The 16767-nt window shown below is 39.3% G+C and overlaps 1 protein-coding gene and 1 non-coding gene across 30 annotated transcripts in view; one reads left to right on the top strand and one right to left on the bottom strand.

The window, feature by feature from the left end:
* The window catches only part of LOC126354726 (calcium/calmodulin-dependent protein kinase type II alpha chain), a 976610-nt gene that overhangs the window by 193949 nt on the left and 765894 nt on the right, over window positions 1-16767 (bottom strand). The window lies entirely within an intron of this gene.
* Window positions 730-801, top strand: Trnat-agu (transfer RNA threonine (anticodon AGU)). The gene has a single exon. It is a non-coding gene; the product is annotated as a tRNA-Thr (tRNA).

Raw genomic sequence — 16767 nt, 5'->3', positions numbered from 1 at the left:
TTGTGTCTCCCCTTGTACTTGCAACAGGTGGGTCCCTATCAAATTGGGGCCAAGTGATCAGGTCCTCCTCCTATTCAGCTTCCCCAAACATAATCCCTTTTCCTTCCTGTAGCAAGAACTAGCAGTGCTGAAAGCTAGGAATAGTTTTTTCGCACTTTTGAATGTATCTATTGAAAGCACCAGATTTTTGTCTTCTGTAAGTTAGTACTGGCCACCTATTCTGTCTCACTCTAATTTTGCACTTATTTCTTTTCTCTTTGTTAACACTATTTCATGCTAGTTTTCATTGTTTTCATTCATGTGGAGGTAAATGTTATCAAAATATCTTCCTGATTCTAAAAAAGCTTATTGGGTTTCCAATCTTGTCATTCTGAAGAATATCTCCAACATTTCGAAAAGATCTTATAATTAAATGTGTCCTTTGAGACTCCCGTCTCGTTATTATCTCACGATAATGATCAAATATGATCGAAGTAGACTAAATCAATTAAAATTTGTGCCGTGGCCGGGACTCGAACCCGGGTCTTCTTACTTACTAGGCAGATTAATTATAAGATCTGAGAAGATCACCATATGGTACAGCAGACGTCCCGCTACGTACAATGCTGGGTAGCTCGCCAATACCGGCGAGCCCTGGCAATAGTGACGATATTAAGGGAAAATGAATTAAAGTTTGTGTTGGGGAGGGAACTCGACCTAGGTAGTTCGTGCAGCTATGTCTGCCATAGTGCCTCGGTGGTGTAGTGGTAGCATATCTGCCTAGTAAGCAAGAAGACCCGGGTTAGAGTCCCGGCCGCGGCACAAATTTTAATTGATTTAGTCTGCTTCGATCATATTTGATCATTTCGAAAAGAATCTGCATACCAGTTAAATGCTGGTGTAGCTCAGTATGTGCTTATAAAAGATGGTTCAAGTGAAACAATGGAAACTGTGGGTACGAATATCAACAATATATGAAACAACTGATTGCTACTTATCATAAAGAAGGCTTGTCTGGTTGCAGATAGGCACAATTAAAAGACACTTACACAAAGCTTTCTACCACAGCCTTATCAGTAACAGCCAGACACACACACACACACACACACACACACACACACACACACACACACACACACACAAAGCAAGAAAGCAAGCAAGCATACCTTAGACACATACAACTGCCAACACCTACATCTCAGGCCAGAATGCATCTATTACATGGGATGCAAGCAGCAATCTGGAGCAAGAGTGGAAGGGGAAGGGATAGTAGTGTGTGGGTGGAGAGAGAGACAACACCATCTGGCAGTGTCCAGGGACTAAAAAGCCAACAGATGCAGCATCAGGAGGATGTGGGGCAAGGAGGTGGGGGAAAAAAATGAGGTTGAGGCACGGATAGTTACGGGAGCAGGGAATGTGTTTCACGGATAAATCCAATCTGCAGAGTTTGAAAAAGCTGGTGGTGGAGTGAAGAATCCAGAGGCTCAGATAGTGAAGCAACCATTGAAATCAAGTGTTTTATGTTCAGCTGCATGTCGTGGCATAGGGTGGTCTACTCTGCTCTTGGCCACAATCAGGCAGTGACCATTTACCCTGGTACACAGTTGGCTGGTAGTCATACCGATATAAAAAGCTGTCCAATGATTGCAGCAGAACTGGTAAATGACATGGCTGCTTTCACAGGTGGCCCAGTCCCTGACGGGACTAGAATAGGAAGTGCTAGGTGGATGGATTGGGCAGGCTTTGCATCTGGGTCTTCCAGAGGGATATGATCCTTGTGGCAAGGGGTTGGGATTGGGAATGGCATAGGGATGGACTAGGATGTTGTGGAGGTTAGGTGGGAAGTGTCTTAGATAGGATGTCCCTGATTTCAGGGCATGATAATAGGTAATCAAAGCCCTGACGTAGGATGTGATACAGTTGTTCCAGTCTGGGGTGGTACTGGGTGACTAAGGGGATGCTCCTTTGTGGCTGGTTCTTGGGAGTGATGGGAAGATTTGGGGTGTGAGGGGAAATGGCATGGGAGATCTGTTTGTGGACTAGATCTGGGGGATAGTGCCTGTCTGTGAAGGCCTTGGTGGACCTCAGCATACTGAGCAAGGGAGTTTTTGTCAGTGGAGTTACACCATCCCCAGGTGGCCAGTCTATATGGCAGGGATTTTTTGGTGTGAAAGGTATGACAGCTGAAAAACTGCAGGTATCACCCAATTGTGCCCAAGAGAACAGCAGACCACCATGTGCCACAACATGCAGCTGAATGTGACACACTTAATTTCAATGGTAGCTTCAGTACTGAAGACACCTGGGTCCTTCCCCCCACCTCTAGCTTTTCTGAACTGCGCAGATGGAATTATTCTTACGACACACTCTCCACTCTTATAAATATCCCTGCCTCAACCTATGTTAACATATTGTCCCCACACCCTCCACCCAACAGTTCCTGCACCCTCTGTCCTATCATCTCCTCCCCATTGTCATCTCACAACCTGTTTATTTGCAACCCTCTACCAATGCATCTGCCCATTTTTGCCAGATCCTCTCCTTTTCTGCTCCTTTTCCCCCCACCTTCCTTCCCCACAACCTCCTGATGCTGCAACTGTTGGCAGTCCCAGCCTTGCACATTCCACCAGGCAGTGTTCATCCCTCTCCTCACCCACACACTGCTATCCCTTCCCCTTCCCCACTCCCTTCAGATTGCTGATTGTATCCCATGTGATAGCTGTATTCCAACCCAAGATCCTGGAGATGCCAGTCATATAAGCATAAGATGTGCTTGCTTGTGTGTATGAATGGTGTGTGTGTGTGTGTGTGTGTGTGTGTGTGTGTGTGTGTGTGTGTGTGTGTATGTGTCTTTTACTGATGAAGGCTGTGGCAGAAAGCTTTATGTAAGTGTCTTTTAATTGTGCTTGTCTGCAATTTAACATGTCTTCTTTATGGTAACTGTAAAAGACAGCTATTAGTTACAGGACAATCTCATACACCTGTTGTTTCATTAATGTTGAACATAAGCATATGCTCCCCACTTTCTCAACCAAGTAAGTTTGAAGCCCTGATGTTAGTATTTGATTCTGTATTACATATAATGGGGAACTGTGTGAGATTTTTAAAGAGCACAGAAGTTCAATCAGTTGGTCCTAAATGGTATCTATTAGAATGTTCATAAAGAGACAGTGTGACTGTGGTTTGATGAAAATTTAGGTCATGATTTTGATGCAGTGGACTGGTTATCCCATAAAATCAGTCTTATGGAGGAGTTATAGGTAATTTTTCCACCACAGGATACCACTGTTATTTAGGGAGAGAATGCACTTTGATGATGAGTGGGACAGAGAGAATGTAGTATAAAATATGGACAATAGTACAGATGAAGGTTCCCATAAAATGTTAGCAAGTCTATGTGGAAGTCAATGAAGAGCTACACTAATGAATCTCAACATTGAGGAAGGTTCAAAGTAAATGCCAACTAGCATCTCACTAAGTGCAATCAAATGTATGTCTAGGGGGGGGGGGGGGGGCAGAGACCTGAGCTGCTACTGACAAGAACATTTGCAAGATTTAAAGGGCCAGTTCCTCTACTGTGTCTAAAGAAATATGGATGTGGATGCATTGGCACTTTGAAACAAGATGCCAAGACTGATATACCTTGTGAAGATTTTGGAAATCTGAAAACTGAGATTCAGCATTTATGTTTATGTTTGTAGATGAACAGTGCAGCTGAAAACCCTCAAGATCAAATCGTAAAATGTAAGCAACCTCTTAACCATTTAAGAATGCTACATAAAAGCAAATGCACTAATAAATATTGGGGGAAAGAGAAAGATTATGAACAATATTATTAATTAATTAGTACTAAATTGAGCAGAATCAACATTTTTAGATTTTTTCTAAAATTCATTTGGACTATGATATAATCAACAGTGACATAATATAAATATGTTGATGCAAGTGGTCCCTTTAAGACTTTTTTCCTATGATGAACTTTTAACAAATTTTTTACTATAAAATTTTGTAAGTTGAATATTGATTGCTTGACAAAGCACAGATGCAAGACTAAAACAGTCATTAGAATTACTGTCTAAACTGCTGCTCTGACAATTTTTTGGACATTCATGCACAAGCTGATACTGATACAGCTTTCCATGCAAATGGCTGCCAAAATGCAAATAATTATGGAAAGCTTAGCATCAAACTTGTAACATAAAAGCACCAAATAAATTAGTAAAACAGATCTGTTTCCTCTACCAAGATGTCAGTGTAATGAAATGCAGTTCTTCCCTCCAAAATCTGACATGCCAGCAAACACATATTATATACATGAAAAACAAACATTAAAAGCAATTTAATGAATCTATAGCTCGAATGTGGGCCTTTAGCATTTAAAATGTTCTAAACTTTTAGTGTAGTGTTGTTCATAACCCATATTCCTACAAAATTAATTCATTTGAGAAATACAGAAGGCATATTATTTGAGTTTTTTTAGCTTGAAAATGAAACAGGTACTGTAGCCTGATAGTTTAATGCAAGTGTAAAATCCAGTTTGGCAGTTACATGGATGAATGATACAAATTTTCAAATCCCATTTATTCAGAGAATGTTTAACACTGAAATAAAAATTAGTATCAACCACACACTATTAGACAATAGAACTCTAGCAAGAGTTCTTTAGCTTTCCTTTCTTGTATGTCTAATGATTAGGGTAATGAAAACAAAAGCTCCCAAGGCACCTAATATTCTTCCTAAAATATACTTCAAGGCAAATAAAATTTAATCAATACTTAGCAAACACTTCCCTCTTTTTATCATTACACACTTCCTGCCCTATATTCATAGGTGCACTGCATCAACAGAGCCTGTTCAGTGTTAACATTTTAATGCACTTGGAAGAAAATGCTTCTCTTTTTTCAACACTAATATCCTCATTATTTGCAATGAAATTAAACAGTGCAACTTTGAATATGTATTCACAATGTAAACCTCATAACTGCAGCTGTATATCACAATGTCGTTTTGATATGTGCACCTCCACTGCATGGAGAAAGCAGTTTGAGTGGAAAATACACAATGTTAATGTCTAGAACCTTAAAAATCCTGTTGTCAGCCATTGTGTATGTACTGCCATTTTGAATTATGTGGATGCACATGAACCTGGAGAATTTTATGGGACATAAACCTATTATTTATGCTTCTGTATGACTGTGTGGTACATTTAAACAGACACCTTTGGTAATGCCAATCTCAAGTGCAAAATTTCTAAAACTTCATGTAAAAAGTAGTACTAACTTATTGATATTGTTTTCACATAACTGCATTAAAATTAATGTGACTGATGTATTATTCAAAAAATTATGTGAGTGGTAATGTGCACCAGCAGGTAAAGTGAATATTTCGAAAATTTTCACGTGTACAGTGCTCATAGAATATAAATCATAGAGGAGAGACACTTGATAATGCAAGAGAGAACTGGTTTATTCATGCATACAGTCATAAAATAGAACATACAAAATGAACACATCAGTCAAACAGAAAAAGTGAGTCTCAAAATTGACGGCGAAGTTATGTTCAGTACTACATCTTACCACTTTCTGGAGGAAGGTTGGAGCAGTTACATCAGTTACCACGGCAACAAAGATAAAACAAGAGCAACATTAAAGCTACATCTACAAAGGAATTAAGCAATATGGTGGAATAAAATTTTTATGGAAAAGGACACACACACTAAAAGATTACACAGATAAGGCATAAAACATACTGGTTCAACTCTACTGAAAACAATTCAGGCACTGTCACACAAATCTTGTTACCCTCACAACATTTATTACATGGCATTCCTCTTACATGTGATTATTTAAGAAATTAATAAATACCATTTATTTACACATATACACAAGAAAGAGGTGCAGCACCTACAGGGACATAATTACAAGCAGAAAAGGAAAAAAAAACAATACATACATTTCTCTCTCTCTCTCTCTCTCTCTCTCTCTCTCTCACACACACACACACACACACACACACACACACACACACACACACACACACACAAAATAAAGCTGTAAGTTTGTGTTCTCCACTTTTTCAGTTGTACAGGTACTCATTCTTCCATGCCCACAGTAAGTATATATCCATTAGCTTCCAATTCAGCACCAGCAATTTAGCTTTCTGGCCCTACAATCTGTCAAAGTAACCAAGGTTAGAAAAGACTAATGCTACTAGAACATCTTCTTTCACAATCTTAATTCTATACATCATCTTTCTCTCTACACAACTGTCTAAATCAGCAATGGGCACACTCAGTCAGAATGGAATGACTTAACAATAATTAATTAGATAAAGGGAAAAGAAATAGCTTCAGTTTACAAGGGAGTGCAATTTTCGTTGCAAGTGAAATCCTTCCACAACTGTTCTGTATGGTACTGACAATAATATATCTTTGAAAACACTCCCCTCTAAAGCGTCACTTTCATTTTCCAGCTGTCATATACATATTTATATTGGGCATTTTACAGAAGGTGGGAAAAAGGATTTAGAATTTATTATCTTTTCAATGAAGAGATCAGTAGAAACTGAACACAAGCTCTGACTGGACAAGAATAGGGCAGGAAATTATTAGGGCTTTTTCAAATGAACCAATCGAGCACTTGCTTGAAGTGATTTAAGAAAGACCTATATCCTAATTTCTGCAAAGGGAGCTGAATCCTTCTACTCCTTAAAGAATGCACAATGCTTTCACTAGCCCTCATGTTATTCGTTGGCGGCCTTGGATAAGCAGCAACTGAATTTGACTTACAAATATTAATTGCTATTACTAACCAAGAACAAAAAGCTTAGAAAGTATTTCAACTGTTCCCATGAAACAGTTTTTCGTTATTCTTACACATGACAGATATGTTTTGTATCTTGTTTTCCAGTGTAATTTATCAGAAAATTATCATTAACATTAATATTATTTCCATTTCCTGTTATACTATTTAAGTGGGAACAACTAAATGTTTATGTAAGCCACTAGATGGAAAAAGTTAGATGCAACCACTAAATGTACAAACAAGATACAGTGTTGATATCAACCACAATTTTATGATGTATATATGAAGACTGGAGCGAAGAATGAAAATTTAGAACCTGGATCTCATGCTCACCACTTAGCCACCCTGGCATAGTAGCTTTGCACAGCTGCATGGACTAGTATGCCTTCCTCCTCAGTCCAAATTCCCATTCATGCCTCAGCCCACCTGATATTCCCCCTAAACTTGAACAGCACTGCATAGGCTCTCGAAACATATTTCCAAATTCATTGGTAGAATACTAGGGAAATGCAATCAATGTACAAAGGAGACAGCATAAAACAACTTGTGTGCACTAACGTAGAATATGATTCAAGAATGTGGGACCCATATTAAATAGGACTATATTGACTGGATACAAGGGAAGCCAGCACAAATGGTGATAGGTTTGCTTGATCAATGGGAGAGTGTCGTGAATATGCAGAAAGAACTGAACTGGCAGACAACTGAAGACAGCTGTGCACTATCCCATGAAAATCTATTTGGAATTTTTTAGAACCAACTATAAGGGTTTATCTAGACCTATACTACAACCACTTACATATTGCTTCCATATGGAAGGTGAAGATCAGATTTTACTTATTACAGCTTGCACAGAGACAGTGAAGCAATTACTCTTCCCCACTCCATATGTGAATGGAAAGAGAAAACATCGGGAGGTGTGGATTATATCCCTACTCTGTGTTTTAATGTGCACATTGCTACTTGTAGTATAGAAAACCTTGTTATACATTATTATTACTTAGCAACACTATTCTGCAGAAAATGTAAAGAAAGGTTGGTGTGCCAGCTACGTTAAAAGGAATGTCATAAGTAGTGCAATTTATGTGCACAGTTTTTGTCTACAACATCATTTTGAAGAGAGTGCCCTAGAAATGCCATTAAATAATTCTTATTATTGATACTAACAATGTACAGGGCACCTTCAAGAAATTTTAGTCTCTTTTTGAAACAGTTTGACTCTCTCCTAATGTACATCTTTAAATGCAGAAGAGATGTATGCGATAGTGCTATGTGACTTCAATGTAAATTTTCTACCTAATTCTAGAGATAGATTACACTTAGAAAATTTTATGACCATATACAGTCCTGCTTCTGTTGTCACTTCCCTACAAGAATAACTTCTTGTATGAGCACACTACCTCATGGTATATTTACATACCAGACTAAAATAGGTGATGTAATTACTGGTCAAATCCTGAATGATCTCTCTGACCAAGATGGATAAGGACTCACTATTAACAATGCAAGTATTTATGAGAATGAAAGTGGACATGACTGGAAAGTAGCTAGTGCAGTTAATTACAAAATTATTCTGGCTTTTAAATCATGTCTAGAAAACATAAACTGGAGACCTGCATATAACTTAAACAATGCCAATGTTCATTAACAAAGTGGCTCTGTTATCTGAAAGCATCATTGCAAAAAGGATATACATCATGCAAATTAAAGAACCCTCCAAAACACCATTGGTCACCACTCATATAATGAGTTCATACAAAAGAAATCAAGAGCTATACATTGCATCAAAAAATTAAGGCAATCCCACTCAGTGTAATAATCTTAAAATATTGTAATATGCTAAGTAAAGTTATACTGAAGTTTAAAAGTTTGTACTTATGTTCCAGAACTAAAAGGCCATTTAGCCCTTTTGACTACATTTTCTAAAGTAGAAAAATTAATAAAAGCCAGAATTGTTAATCACCTTCCCAACTTTCACACAGTCAGCAAAAACCAGTTTGGACCCGGAACAGGTATCTCCAAACAAAAACCATATTTTCATTTACAAATAACATTTTGAAATGCCTTAACAAGATGGCATTGCCTATTGGCATGTTTTGTGACCTATTTACAGTTTTAACCATGTCAAATCTAGGATACCTGTAAGGAAACCATGTCGCTATGGAATCAAAGACAATTGGGTAAATGGCTAAAATCATATGTACATGACAGGCATGGGAAAATAGTGTTAGGCGGAACAACATGCGGATATGAGGCGCCGAGTCCAACTGCGTAACAGCACATTAAGGAGTTCTCCAAAGTTCTGTCCTAGTTACCCTGCTGTTTCTCATTGATATCAACAACCTACTTGAGTCCCCAAATAAAACAAGCAACTTCAGAATAGTTGGAAATGATACAAGCATTGTGATAGACAATAAAAAATCCAAAGATTTACAAGATTAACGCCAATCAATCACTTCCATATGTTCTAAACTGGGCTACAGTAAATTCTCAATCAATAAATCTCAGCAAAACCAATTACAGTCAATTTCATTCTGATCAGAAAAACCAACAATAAATTAATATAATATTGTACAGGAGACCCAGCAAATGTAAAGGGTATACTGTTTCAAATTCTCAGGCATCCTTATAGATAACAGGCTTAACTCTGAACACCACAGCATCCAAATCTTCATTTAGATCAGCAACATTTGTCATTCAGGTAATGTGCAAAATTGGAGATATCAATGTCTCAAAATCTACCTATTTTGGCTACTTCCATTTGTGATGTGTCATGGAATCATCATCTGAGCAATACACTACTACCAAAAAAAAGTTTTTACCATTCATAAAAAAATTGTCAAAATATTTTTAAGCAAACAGGGATATTAACTACTACCTGGCAGTCTCCTTTATATCACAAAATTCATCTCAATATGAAACAAAATCATATCATCATCATAACACAAGAAGGAAATGTAACATACACTCTCACCTGAAGACTTTGTCTCTGGTAAAAACACACTAGCACAAAAATCTTCAAAATATTAATTCCCCACAAAGTAATAATCGATTGTTTAAAAATAAGCTAAAGGTGTTTTTGCTTGAAAAAGTGTTTCTATTCTTTATATGAATTCTTAAACAGAGAGATAAGTTTACTTCCAATACATTAATGTGTTTTTTTTTTAATTCAGTGCCTTTTTCTACTTTAATTATTACCATATGAATCATAATGTTTGTGTTCTGTAAGTAATGAACACAGTCTCTGCACTTCATAAATCAAACTCTGTGTTCATATACTATCTAAACTTTGTATTTCTAACCTTTGTATGTGATTGTACACGACATTAGCATTATAATGAGTTAAATATTTTGAATCATTACCCACTCGTGTACTATCTTGCAATAATGGATTTATGGAAAATGTGTGTCACAACAATTAATAAATAAATACTAGATTACATTGTGGTGGACATAATGCACAAAAACTGGATTTGTTGTTCCTCTACGGTCCTCGCCATAAGAAGATTGCATGTTAGTGCGTAGACGAAACATTAAACGCCAGTAACAGTTCTGAAGTCTTAATGTTTCATAAATATTAAATTGCATTCATTCATAGATTTGCAGGCCTCCATGGTGAATGTCAATTTGGAAAAAAATTGTTTCATATCAGACCAAGGCATTTGGAAATAAGAAAAAAAACTAAAACACCAAAATTTTGACTCTTTGCAGGAGTCACTATAAATCTAATAGAAACATTGGTTGTATAGTTATTTTTACTGTTTCACAATGATGCAGCTTAGTACCCAAAAGTACCCAAAAAGAAAGTAAAGTTCTATGTACTGACTTGGCAGAAAATCCTAAGAAATTTTGGTCCTATGTCAAAGCGGTAGGTGGATCAAAACAAAATGTCCAGACACTCTGTGACCAAAATGGTACTGAAACAGAGGATGACAGACTAAAGGCCAAAATACTAAATGTCTTCTTCCAAAGCTGTTTCACAGAGGAAGACTGCACTGTGCTTCCTTCTCTAGATTGTCGCACAGTTGACAAAATGGTAGATATCGAAATAGACGACAGTGGGATAGAGAAACAATTAAAATCGCTCAATAGAGGAAAGGCCGCTGGTCCTGATGGGATACCAGTTCGATTTTACACAGAGTATGTGAAGGAACTTGCCCCCCTTCTTGCAGCGGTGTACCGTAGGTCTCTAGAAGAGCGAAGCGTTCCAAAGGATTGGAAAAGGGCACAGGCCATCCCCGTTTTCAAGAAGGGACGTCGAACAGATGTGCAGAACTATAGACCTATATCTCTAACGTCGATCAGTTGTAGAATTTTGGAACACATATTATGTTCGAGTATAATGTCTTTTCTGGAGACTAGAAACCTACTCTGTAGGAATCAGCATGGGTTTCGAAAAAGACGGTCGTGTGAAACCCAGCTTGTGCTATTCGTCCACGAGACTCAGAGGGCCTTAGACTCGGGTTCACAGGTAGATGCCGTGTTTCTTGACTTCCGCAGGGCGTTTGACACAGTTCCCCACAGTCGTTTAATGAACAAAGTAAGAGTATATGGACTATCAGACCAATTGTGTGATTGGATTGAGGAGTTCCTAGATAACAGAACGCAGCATGTCATTCTCAATGGAGAGAAGTCTTCCGAAGTAAGAGTGATTTCAGGTGTTCCACAGGGGAGTGTCATAGGACCGTTGCTATTCACAATATACATAAATGATCTGGTGGATGACATCAGAAGTTCACTGAGGCTTTTTGCAGATGATGCTGTGGTGTATCGAGAAGTTGCAACAATGGATAATTGTACTGAAATGCAGGTGGATCTGCAGCAAATTGACGCATGGTGCATGAAATGGCAATTGAATCTCAATGTAGACAAGTGTAATGTGCTGCGAATAAATAGAAAGATAGGTCCCTTATCATTTAGCTACAAAATAGCAGGTCAGCAACTGGAAGCAGTTAATTCCATAAATTATCTGGGAGCATGCATTAGGAGTGATTTAAAATGGAATGATCATATAAAGTTGATCGTCGGTAATGCAGATGCCAGACTGAAGATTCATTGGAAGAATCCTAAGGAAATGCAATCCGAAAACAAAGGAAGTAGGTTACAGTACACTTGTTCGCCCACTGCTTGAATACTACTCAGCAGTGTGGGATCCGCACCAGATGGGGTTGATAGAAGAGATAGAGAAGATCCAACGGAGAGCATCGCGCTTCGTTACAGGATCATTTAGTAATCGCGAAAGCGTTACGGAGATGATTGATAAACTCCAGTGCAAGACTCTGCAGGAGAGACGCTTTGGAAGGTAGGAGACGGATACTGGCAGAAGTAAAGCTGTGAGTACCGGTCGTGAGTCGTGCTTCGGTAGCTCAGATGGTAGAGCACTTGCCCGCGAAAGGCAAAGGTCCCGAGTTCGAGTCTCGGTCGGGCACACAGTTTTAATCTGCCAGGAAGTTTCATATCAGCGCACACTCCGCTGCAGAGTGAAAATCTCATTCTGGAAACATCCCCCAGGCTGTGGCTAAGCCATGTCTCCGCAATATCCTTTCTTTCAGGAGTGCTAGTTCTGCAAGGTTCGCAGGAGAGCTTCTGTAAAGTTTGGAAGGTAGGAGACGGATACTGGCAGAAGTAAAGCTGTGAGTACCGGTCGTGAGTCGTGCTTCGGTAGCTCAGATGGTAGAGCACTTGCCCGCGAAAGGCAAAGGTCCCGAGTTCGAGTCTCGGTCGGGCACACAGTTTTAATCTGCCAGGAAGTTTCATATCAGCGCACACTCCGCTGCAGAGTGAAAATCTCATTCTGGAAACATCCCCCAGGCTGTGGCTAAGCCATGTCTCCGCAATATCCTTTCTTTCAGGAGTGCTAGTTCTGCAAGGTTCGCAGGAGAGCTTCTGTAAAGTTTGGAAGGTAGGAGACGGATACTGGCAGAAGTAAAGCTGTGAGTACCGGTCGTGAGTCGTGCTTCGGTAGCTCAGATGGTAGAGCACTTGCCCGCGAAAGGCAAAGGTCCCGAGTTCGAGTCTCGGTCGGGCACACAGTTTTAATCTGCCAGGAAGTTTCATATCAGCGCACACTCCGCTGCAGAGTGAAAATCTCATTCTGGAAACATCCCCCAGGCTGTGGCTAAGCCATGTCTCCGCAATATCCTTTCTTTCAGGAGTGCTAGTTCTGCAAGGTTCGCAGGAGAGCTTCTGTAAAGTTTGGAAGGTAGGAGACGGATACTGGCAGAAGTAAAGCTGTGAGTACCGGTCGTGAGTCGTGCTTCGGTAGCTCAGATGGTAGAGCACTTGCCCGCGAAAGGCAAAGGTCCCGAGTTCGAGTCTCGGTCGGGCACACAGTTTTAATCTGCCAGGAAGTTTCATATCAGCGCACACTCCGCTGCAGAGTGAAAATCTCATTCTGGCTTAGTAGCTCGGTACGGGCTTTTGTTAAAGTTTCAAGAACATACCTTCACCGAAGAGTCAAGCAGTATAGTGCTCCTTCCTACGTATATCTCGCGAAGAGACCATGAGGATAAAATCAGAGAGATTAGAGCCCACACAGAAGCATACCAACAATCCTTCTTTCCACGTGCAGTACAAGACTGGAATAGAAGGGAGAACCGATAGAGGTACTCAGGGTACACTCCGCCACACACCGTCAGGTGGCTTGCTGAGTATGGATGTAGATGTAGATGTAGATTTTATTCAAACATGTTCAATCATGATGAAGGAATTCCATAAAAATGTTAATGTCTGCTATAAGAAACAGGGAGGAGAAAAAGACCACAAATGTAATTCAGCAATCATATATGGTTCTTTCACTAATTAAATTGCAGTGCAGTTAAAAAAATTAGAAGTACAGCATTATTCAGAAACAAATTTAAATTTAGTAGACAGGGTGCCATTGCTTTCTAAATGTGAAATATATGTATTCTTTGAACACGAGGATGCCCTCTCTTCAAACTGGATACAGCATCATGGCAAACATTGTTATGGGACACACTGCTCTTGCAAATCTTGGAACAATGTGTGTTGTTACAGGTTGGTCAATATGCAGCTATTTTAGATGTTTCTTCACAAAACATAAGCAAAGCTTTACACAAGTTAGGAAATTTAATACACTTTTTCTTATTATTTTTAGTTGAATTTGTATGTATCTGAATTTCTTGAATTTTCATCCCACTACAATGCTTCTCCACAACTTTTTCAAAACATTAATATTAGTAGCACTATTTATTTTTCAAAGATTCTGGAAAAATGGCGAGGAGATAGTGACAATTTTGCAAAAATAATGACTTTCTTTTTCAGGTTTAATTTCAGGAAAGCAACTGACATTAAATTCCACATTACCTTTCAAATCTCAATATGTTAGTACAGTTCTGAACCAGATGTAGTTTTGTAGTACAAGAACTAACAAAATGTGCTTTCTGTTTATAAATGAAGAAGAGTTAGAATGAGTTTTCTTCCTTTGAAACTGTCATATTGAGAAGACATATTCTAATTTTTGCACTATTAGCATGTCACAATGTGTTTAAAGAGATGTAAAGGGATAAAAAGTCTACTCACCAAGTGGTGACAGGAGAAAACACACACACACACACACACACACACACACACACAAAAGCACACACAAAGGTTTTACTTTTACAAGCTTCTGGAGCCATCACTCCTCCCCCTGGTGGAAGAGTTGAAGAGGAGGAAGACAGTGAAGGAAAAGAACTGGAGAGGTTTAGGGAAAGTGGTACAGTTCAGAAAAGTCACCCAGAACTCCGCGTCAGGGGAGATTTACCAGACAGGACGAGAAGTAAAGACTGATTGTTGGAGAGTGCTCCGGACGAGACTTGAAAACCTGAAATCTTATAGGTGGAAGACAGGGTAATATGAAAGACAGAGATTATTACTAACATATCATGCATGAGTTAATAAGAGTGAAAAGCTAAGTGCATTGTATGTAGCAGAGGTGAGGGGTGCAAGGGGGGTGGGTCGATGGTGAAAAATTGGGAGGTCATAAAATGAATGATGTAGAAATCTAAAATGGAGTGAAGAAAGGAATAGTTACTGTGAAGAAATGTCGAGACTGAAGGAATTTAAGTAAATTAAGGCCAGGTGGGTGGTGGGAACCAAGGAAACATTGTAGCATTGGTTACCACCTGCAGAGTTCTGAGAAACTAATGGCTGGGAGAAGCACCCAGATGGCGTGTGTGGTGTAACAGGCACTGAGGTCATTACTGTCATGTTGTAGAGCATATTCTACAACAGGGAACTGTGTGTTGCTGATATACACCCTCTGCCTATGTCCATTCATCCTGACTGATAACTGGGTGGTAGGCATCCCAATGTGATACGATGACCAATGTTTACATAACAGCTAGTATATGACGTGTCATTCCACGAATGAATCTCCCTTTGATAGAATGTATTTTGCCAGTTACAGTGCTGGAACACGTGGTGGCAGTATGGTGCATAGAGCAAGTCTTGCAGCAGGGATGGTCACAGGGGGTGGGAGCCAGAGGGTAGGGAGATGGGTGCAGAAGAAGCATACTATCTGACTAGGGTATTGAAGAGATTGGGAGGGAGACAAAAAGCTATTCTAAGTGTGGAGGGCAAAATCTCACACAGAATGGAACTCATTTCAGGGCATGTTTTAGGAAGTCATGGCCTGGTTGAAGTAGCTGATTAATAGATTCAAGACCAGGATAATGCCAGGTGACAAGTGGTGTGCTCTGAAGTTGCTTCTTGAAGGGTTCATCATTACCAGAACTGGATTTGATGGCCCTGGAAATCTGATTTTGAACTAGGCTGTTGGGATAATTACATCTAGCGAAGGCTGAGTTGAGAATGCTTGTGTAATGCTGCAAAGAGTCTGCATCCGCACAAATATGTTTGCCTCAAATGCCAAGGCTGTATGGGAGAGCATTTAACATGGAACTGTCAAAATATAAGGACTTCTGAAACTTCCTGGCAGATTAAAACAATGTGCCGGCACAAGGCTCTAACTTGGGACCTTTACCTTTTGCAGGCAAGTGCTCTTGGAAGGTCACAGACCAGCTATTGGCAGATGTAAAGCTGTGAGGATGGGCCACGAGTCGAGCTTGAATAGCTCAGATGGTAGAGCACTTGCCGGCAAAAGGCAAAGGTCTCGAATTTGAGTCTCGGTCCAGCACACAGCTTTAATCCGTCATGAATTTTCATATCTGTGCACACTCCGCTGCAGAGTGAAAATCTCATTCTAATAAGTACTCCTGTTTGTTAGTAGGTTTAATGTGGATGGAAGTGTGTAGCTGGTGTTCAGTGAGGATGAGCCCTACATCAATGACCAAACTCTTTGAGATTGGGTCGGTGACAAAAAGCCATGATGCTGTATTCAGTTTGAAAGGAGGGCATCCTCACGTACAAAGAAAACAGACCTTTCACATTCAGAAAGAAATGGCACTCTGTCTACTAAATTTAAACTTATTTCTGAATAATGCTATACTTCTAATTTTTTAAATTAAACTACAATTTACTTTTTGAAAGAACCATAGATGATTGCTGAAGTGAAAAATTCACTACTTTCAGTAGGTACCAGCAGTACATCATCGTTATCTCTTTCAGTCAATAAAATATGTATGTACTGTTGTTTATTAGTATGTTTAATATCGATGGAAGTGTGTAGCTAGCCTTCGTTGACGATGAGCTCCACATCAAGGATTTTCAGTCAGGTTGAAGGAATCCCATAAAAATGTTAGTTTCTGCTGTAACTAACAGGGAGGAGAAAAAAATCACAGATACTCTTAACAAGAGGCATAACAATTGGACAATTATCCAATGCCCCATATACTGCCCTATGAAGCATGAGGGAAGGCCCTCAGTATAAAGCACTGTGATGCATCCCTTCTGCCCCAATATATAATTTTTCTTATCTTAAGATAAATACAAACTGGCCCTTCTGCATACATTAAAAAACTTGCTATCCATTAAATCATCTTATATGACAGGGAAGGCAATCGCTCACCTACAGAAGATCAAT

The sequence above is a fragment of the Schistocerca gregaria genome, chromosome 1 (assembly GCF_023897955.1).
Source record: "Schistocerca gregaria isolate iqSchGreg1 chromosome 1, iqSchGreg1.2, whole genome shotgun sequence".
NCBI classification, from domain to species: Eukaryota; Metazoa; Arthropoda; class Insecta; order Orthoptera; family Acrididae; genus Schistocerca; species Schistocerca gregaria.
The sequence above is the reverse complement of the archived record's forward strand: the minus strand, read 5'-3'. Positions and strand labels throughout refer to the sequence as shown.